Below are 5,970 nucleotides of genomic sequence, written 5' to 3'. Positions count from 1 at the left end.
TATATATATATATATATATATACACACACATATATATATATTCCATGAGTATATGTATATATACTCCATATATATATACTCCATGTATATATATATATATATGTATATCATGTGGAGGCAGAAGCATATAGAGGCCAGAAAGGATATTGGACCTGGAGTTTCAGGTGATTGTGAGCTGTCCGATGTGGGTGCTCGGAGCTGACCCTGAGTCTTCTGAAAGAGCAGTCCATACTCTTAACTGCTGATCCATGTCTCCAGCCCCTCCTTACTCTTTGAGGCAAGATCTCATTGATTCTGGAGCTCAGTGACTCAGCTATTCTAGCTGCCAGCCAGCCCCAAGGATCCTCCTGTTACTGTCGCCCCAGTGCTGGGATCACAGGCACACACCACCACACCCTTGTGGCGAGCACTTTAGCAAATGAACCATCTCCTCGGCCCCAATAATATCCATTCTTTGCTCATGAGTCAGGTGCAGCGTGGCTGCCAAGGACGTAGGTGTTTGGGGAGGAGCTACTTAGCAATCTTCTTGGAGGCTCTTTGCTACTCCGTCACACCTCGGGAGAAAATGGAGAAGCTCATGAAGAGTTCCCATCTTAGGAGAGAACCAGGGAAGCTGGGATGGGAGATGCGTGTGGAGTGCGTGTGGCCAGCAATTGCAAATACTCACGTGCGTGGGAGTACTTCACAGCAGTCATTGTGTAGATCGTCTGAATACCCACTTTGGAGATTAGTTCAGAAAGCAGTTATTGGTCTTTCTTCCTTTCCTCATCTCAGCTATCTCTGCTTTCATCGCTAACTCACCTCGAGCCGGGCCTGGCATGTGCTACTTTTCCTGTCTCCTTTGATCTTTTGCTTAACTCAATGAATTTGTTCCCCTCTCCATTTCACAGCTGCAAAGCAATGTTTAACAACTTGGGCAGACAGCACCGCTCCCGGATAGTAAAGCAAGCAGTTGTTATGAACTGTATATGACCAGGTGTACTACTTCTAACAGCAATGGAGGGCCGGGGAGAGTCGAAAGGAGGAGGGACTGGGAAGAGGTTAAGTTTCTAAGCTGCTACAGTTTTCATTAATAATTTAATCTGCCTTAATACTCGTCGGTGGGTAACAGGACAGCTGGTACATATTAGCTTCAATTTCCTCATTAAAAATCTATTTCCTGCTATGGAGTCCATAGAAGTGACTTAATTTGTGATCTTAATAATTCCTCCAAACGCCTGCTCTGCCTGCTCCTCCACGGTGAGATTGTGGGGATTATTCGTTTCTATAAAGCACTCATTTTTCTGAAGCCAGAGCTAGCCCGCCAGCCAAATTGCAATGAATTCCGTGCCGTGAAAGATGAAGGTCCCATTGTCTTTTGTGCTGAGGATGAAACTCTGTGGTAGGGCATTTGCTAGCATGCACGAGGCTCTACATTTGGCCCTCTGCAATGAAAAAGAAAAAAAGCCTAATCTACTTAATAATGTTGTTATGAGGATCGAATGAGGTGTTGCCTAAAAATGTTTTGTGAATTAAAAAAGTAAGGAATAACTTGCCTACGGGATCAGATGTGCCTCTTGTTTTGAATAACCATTGCTGTTCTATTAAAGTAAAATCAATTCTTTGGTAAAGTCACACATATTCTCACACTGACAAGTACATCTTGAAATTTTGAGATCAAAGAAGGTTATAAAGAAAAAGGAAAAGACAGAAGATGCTGGGAATAAATGTGGAACCATCATCTACTTAATCTTCTTTCATCATATTTGCATTCATGTGTGTGTGTGTGTGTGTGTGTGTGAGAGAGAGAGAGAGAGAGAGAGAGAAAGAGAGAGTGCTATGTGTGTGTGTGAAAGAGTGCTGTGTGTGTGCGCGTGCTCTGTGTGTGTGTGAGAGAGAGAGCGCGCTATGTGTGTGTATACTCTCTCTCTCTGTCTCTCTCTGTCTCTCTCTCTCTCTGTGTATGTGTGAGAGAGAGAGTGCTATGTGTGTGTATACTCTCTCTCTCTCTCTCTCTCTCTCTCTCTCTGTGTGTGTGTGTGTGTGTGTACTGGAGCTAGAGTTACAGGTATTTGTGAACCATCTGAAGTAGGTACTAGAATTCGAACTTGGTCCTCTAGAAGAACAGCCGAAGAACAGCCAGCAGGCTTGACATGTGAGCCATCTGTCCAGCCCCATGCATATCGATTTATTATCTAATTACTGTTTGCAAAATAGGGATCTAGGTCTGGGTGTGGTAACTATGTCCTTAATCTCAGCACTTGGCAGGCAGAGGAAGGCTGATCTCCATGAGTTGGAGACCTGCCTAATTTACATAGTGAGGAAGACAGAGAAAGACCATGTCTCCAAAAAACAAAGAAAAACAAGACAAAACCAAAAACAAAACAAACAATGAGTTAGGAATGGTACAGAAAGTCATCTCTCAGGTGCCTTGGCCTCTTGAGTTGTATTTTTAAAGCACACACTCTATCTGCTGCCAACAGCAGGTAGAAGCCATAGCTTCCCTGGGAGCCAGAGTAAATGCATGGAAGCATCAAGGAGACAGAAGTGCAGAGAAAAACTCGTCTGAGGTTTTTTTGTTTTGTTTTTGATATATATTGCATGGGCTACCCATGAGATCACTGTATAGCAAAGGATGCCACTGAACTCTGCTGAGATTGTAGGCATACACCATCATACCCAGTGCTCTCAACATTGAAAGTGGGAAATACCTAAATCTCTGTCTTAGTCTGAGTTCCATTGCTGTGAAGAGACACCATGACCAAGGCCACTCTTATAAAAGGCAAACATTTAACTGGGGCTGTCTTACAGTATCAGAGGTTCAGTCCATCATTATCATGGCAGGAAGACATGGTGCTGGAGAAGCCAAGAGTTCTACATCTTGATCTGAAGGCAATTAGAGAAAGAGTGTCTTTTCTAGGCATCTAGGAGGAGAGTCTCAAAGTGCACCCTCACGGTAACACACTTCCTCCAACAAGGCCACACGTCCTAATAGTGCCATTCCCTGGGTGTAGCATATTCAGACCACCACAATCTCAAAACAGGACAGAATCAAATGTGCTGTGCTGTAGAGGTTTCATTCCATATTTTGTTTGTTTGTTTGTTTGTTTGTTTTTTCGAGACAGGGTTTCTCTGTGTAGCCCTGGCTGTCCTGAAACTTACTCTGTAGACCAGGCTGGCCTCCAACTCAGAAATCCACCTGCCTCTGCCTCCCAAGTGCTGGGATTAAAGACGTGCACCACCACCACCTGGCCATTCCATAATTTTTTGTTGGGACCTTTTACACAGTGCATGCCACTGTCCCGGGCACATACCCTGCCTGTATTTATGGAGATTTATCATCTCCCATGGGTCCTGCTATTTTTGCCTATCTTCTTTTGGAGACTTGCACCACACTCCATGAATACTTAAAAGCTTCCGATTTTTAGGCGTCCTCCAAGACCAGTCCTGGGTATGATGATTTCTTGGGAGGTTTCACAAGATTTAGTATATACTCATACTCTTAGCTTATTATGCTGTGAATATACAAGGAAAACCTGGAAAAGAGAAAGGCACAGGGGACCAAGACAGCCAAGTACTGGGTCCCAAGAGTTCCCTCCATTTGGAATCTCAACATAGGTCCTCTCTGGATGAATTATGAATTTTCTGCTAGAGACTCATTTCTCTATGCCAAGGCTTTTTCACATGGCCATTCTCTGTCTCGTTACCAGATTCCAGACTCCCAAAGGAAAGCAGATGCTCTGTGTAAACTAAGTGGTTTATAGAAACACTTGAGTCCTGGTGGTTACGCTTACCGTTAGAGGGAGAAGAGAAGCATTCCGAGCCTAAGTTCCTAGACTTCAGCCATGGGCCAACTCTGTACAAAGGCTTTTCTAAGGAGAGCGGGCTCCACATCCTGGCCAATGATGTCATCTAAACGGCTCCATGCCCTCCCTGATCCCCAACATGAAGAGATGAAATGCATCCCTAAATTATGCAGATCTCCCTACTCTAAGAGGAAAATGCCACAAGACGGTATTACGGAAAATATTACCCAAACTAACAAGAGAATGTAGGTTAGCACTTAGATCCTCTCCAAAGATTTGAAAAATATGCATGCACTTTTCCTCTGCTGGCTGCTATCTGAGAGAAGAGAAAGAAGGGGATGTAATCTAGCACAAGCTGCAACACACCAGTTTCTTAACTCCATCCTTAAATTTATGTTCAGCATATCTTTAGTTCTGATGGATTCCCCCCGTGGTTCTAAGATTCCTTCAACAGTGAGTGTCTCAGCTCTGAGATGGATGGTGATGACTCTGAGGAGGCTGGGTTAGAAACAAATATTTTACAGGCTTATATAAATCAGAACCCTGTCTCATTTCTGGTCATGGCTCCTCTCTCCACAGATAGCATAATGCTGTAAAAAGTGGCTCTCAGCCTTCCTGATGCTGTGACCCTTTAATACAGTTCCTCATGTTGCCATGACCACCCCCCAACCATAAAATTATTTTCTTTGCTACTTTATAACTGTAAATTTGCTACTGTTATGAATCATAATGTAAATATTTTTGGAGATAGAGATTTGCCAAGAGGGTCTCGACTCACAGGTTGAGAACCACTGGCTCTAAAAGATGCAGAGAGAGGCCTGCTTGCAGCTACTTGTCTGCCTTTGTAATGTGGTGCTAGAATACGTGGCAAAGCAGGGGGAATCCTGGGAGCACAGAGTGGGGGCCTTGGGTTGGGGAAGACTCTACTGAGAAGGGGGTGGTTAAGCGTGCTTATAAAAATGACCAGCAAAGACAAAAAAAGAGCTTGTGAGGTCAAAGAAAGGGATTATCTAGGGACAGGGAGAAGCAAGCAGGCACAGGGAGAAGCAGGCAGGATTGTGCTGGGGACTCAGGACCCTGCCAGGTGGTTGGAGTACACCTCCCCACCACATTCCTACTATGAATAACTGGAAACCTTTAATCAGAATGTATCTTTTAACAGATCAAAATACAGCCACATGATATGCGCCTGGCTTGACCTTTTAGATGCCTGTGATCAAAACATTTTGTGCAGAGAGAAAGTCAGAAAGCAGCCTCAGCTACTCCGCATGCCTGTTATCCTAGTACGTGGGAGAGTGAGGTAGGATTGTGAGTCCAAGGCCACTTCAGGCTGCCCCCTAAAGATCCACAGAGACCCTGCTGTTGTTTGCTTTACTTTAAAGCAAGCAAGCTAACTGTCTGGTTTCACTGGAGATTAGACTTGCAAGACAGTATGAGATAGTACCCACAAATGTGACTTTGCAAGGGGAGCTTAACCTGGGTGTGGGGATAAGAGTCCTTGGCTTGGAGAGCCACTCTATCGGCTCCCAGCCCCTATGTGGACAGGTGAAGAAGGTGGCCATTACTAGGCTTGGATGGAGTCAGTAAGGCTATGGATTTTCCAGGTGCAGTGAGACCCAGAACTTCTTCCTGTGTGCTGAGGAGAAGGAGCAGGCAATTTGGGAAGCTCTGGGGAGAATAGGAAATCCTCCTAGAAAGCCATCTTCCCCAGCAAGGAGCAAGTTCACCTTCAGAAGCGAAGACACAATCCTGACACAGAGGTATCTCTGATTCATCAGTTGCCCTGTGTCTTGCTGGCTCTGGCTAAGACCAGGGAGTCTGGTTAACAGCCGTGTCTTTTACAGGGGAGCTCAGTCAGGCCCAAGAGCAGCGGTTCTGAACTTTCCTAATGCTGAGACCCTTAATACAGTTCCTTGCTACTTCATAACTATAATTCTGCTACTGTTATTAATTATAATGTAAATGCCTGCTATGCAGGATATTTAATATATGTCCCCTGTGAAACAGGCATATGACTCCAAAAGGAGTCATGATCCACAGTTTGAGAACCACTGTCCTAGACTTAAAAGGTAAGTTTTTTGATAGGCGAATGCTATCAGAAATGGGGAAACCAAACTTCTGGTGCCTTAAAAGATAAAGCTAAACCTTTTTTTTTTTTTTTTTTTTTTTTTTTTTTTTTTTTTTT

The 5,970-nt window shown here is 44.2% G+C and overlaps 1 protein-coding gene across 2 annotated transcripts in view; it reads left to right on the top strand.

Moving 5' to 3' along the window:
- Thsd4 (thrombospondin type 1 domain containing 4) overlaps positions 1-5,970 on the top strand; it is a 585,726-nt gene that overhangs the window by 134,847 nt on the left and 444,909 nt on the right. The window lies entirely within an intron of this gene.

Source organism: Mastomys coucha, unplaced genomic scaffold (genome assembly GCF_008632895.1).
Source record: "Mastomys coucha isolate ucsf_1 unplaced genomic scaffold, UCSF_Mcou_1 pScaffold23, whole genome shotgun sequence".
Taxonomy (NCBI): Eukaryota; Metazoa; Chordata; class Mammalia; order Rodentia; family Muridae; genus Mastomys; species Mastomys coucha.
This window is presented reverse-complemented; position numbering and strand designations above follow the sequence as displayed.